This window comes from Podarcis melisellensis (assembly GCF_964234715.1).
Source record: "Podarcis melisellensis genome assembly, chromosome: Z".
Taxonomy (NCBI): domain Eukaryota; kingdom Metazoa; phylum Chordata; class Lepidosauria; order Squamata; family Lacertidae; genus Podarcis; species Podarcis melisellensis.
This window is the reverse complement of record NC_138547.1, coordinates 8258340-8260321: the sequence shown is the minus strand read 5'-3', so window position 1 is coordinate 8260321 and position 1982 is coordinate 8258340.

Sequence of the window (1982 nt, the reverse complement as noted above, 5' to 3'; positions counted from 1 at the left end):
TGGAGTAAAATAAAAGTGGAACAGTGCAAATCCAATGTATGGTTGATTTTCTATGAATTTATAACAGAAGTGTAGTGTGTGAGTGTGAGTGTGTGTGAAGTTTGTACAAACTGAATGATGGGGGGGGTTCCTGCTACAGTAGGAATCTCCTTTTTTGTAACTTGAAGCCATTGGTTCGAGTCCTACCCTCCAGAGCAGGAGAAAACAAGCTTGCTCTCTCCTCCATGTGACAGCCCTTCAGATATTTGAAGGCGGCTATCATATCTCCTCTCAGTCTCCTCTTTTCCAGGCTAAACATATCCAGCTCCTTCAACCATTCCTCATTTGGCTTACATAGTTTCCAGACCCTTGATCATCTTGACTGCCCTCTTCTGAACACATTCCAGCTAACATGCACCCCCTACTTTTGAAAGTGTTGATAACTCTATGCATAGCTAGGGGGCAGGGCGACACTTACCTTGGGGGCGGCATGATGGAGATCAAGGTGATGTGCAAGTCCAGGTGCCCTAGAGCCCGGTTCTCTGCTCCCAAAAGCAGTGCAGCCTGGGGCTGGGCTCTTAGCATGCTGAGCTGCTGTCCCTCCCACCAGAGGGTGGCCAAAAATGATGCAATTGGCACGCGCTGGCCCCACAAGCATCACTGGGCCTGCAGCACGCCCAAGTCACGGCATCTCTCCTGCAAGCAACACAGTGGCTTGAGTGCCTGCAGGCATTGTGCTGCCCGAAAAACATTTGGCTGGCGCCGCCTGCCACTTTCCCCTTGGCCACCCTCCAGCAGGAGGGGGCTTGTGAGTGACTGCAGTGCACCAGAGCCACCGTGCCATGTCACTCGCAGGCAGCTCAGATCAGCAGTGTTTATCAGGTGAGATCATCGTGCAATATCGGCGGTGCCTTGAAATCAGCTGCCCTGCTTTCCCTTGTGCGAGGAGCAATATATCGTTGTGTATTGCTGGGTCAAAATTGTTATCGTGGTGTTATTTCAAAACCGATTTTGGCCAACATATCGAAAAATCACACAGCGCTAAAACAGACCATAAAATTTGTGATATTGCCATGCAAATGTGACAAAAAATTAGTTGGGTGGAGGCAAGGGATGGGGCTGCAGAACCCCTGGGTCGGTTTCACAGACCTGCAGGCGTCCCCAAATCCCTAATTGGGAACCACTGCTGTAGAATATTAATCAGCAAAAGGCCTGGTTGAAAAGGAATGTTTTCACCTGGCACTTAAAGATGTATAATGAAGGCAACAGGCAAACCTTCCTGAGGACAGCATTCCACAAATGGATGGAAGAAGTACTTTCTTCTATGTGTCTTGAATCTTCCAATAGTTAAGGAAATGGGGAAATGGAATAAACTGCTGTGTGAATACAACCTCTGTAACAATCAGTGGCAGTTGGCGATGACTGAGACCAAGCTTGAAGACATGTATACACACCTCCTACCCCAAGAAATGCCCAGAGGTGACAATTGCTGGGCTCATTGTTCTCCAAGGGAAGCCAAATCTCATCACCAGACTTGCCTCCGGCTCCAGACATGCAAAGGAATTTCTATTGTACTTTGGGTGGTGGGTACTTAAGACTTCCTTTCTTACAAACTGAAACAAGAATGTTGCTAACTGAAATAAGAGCTCACTTGCCCTGTTCTCAAATATTGGCTTAAAACCCAAAGGAAGCGGAAGAAGAAAGGTTATTGAGATTATATCTGTTTTCTTTAGTTCTAACAATAGGTGGTTTCTGTTTCCCCCTCAACATACTCATCCACGTCAGTGGTTGATTCAGAGCATGGATGGGGAACTGGATGTCTTCCAGAAATGTGACTCAAAACTCCACCAGCTCCAGCAAGCATAGCCATGTTCCTCCATCTCTGAATTGCAGAATATAAATGTAATGAGACAATAGGTTCTGAGGAATGGTATAACTCTTAACTTTTGTTGATGTCTTAGGAGGCACTATATGAAACTACCAATCAATGACAATACCTTTAT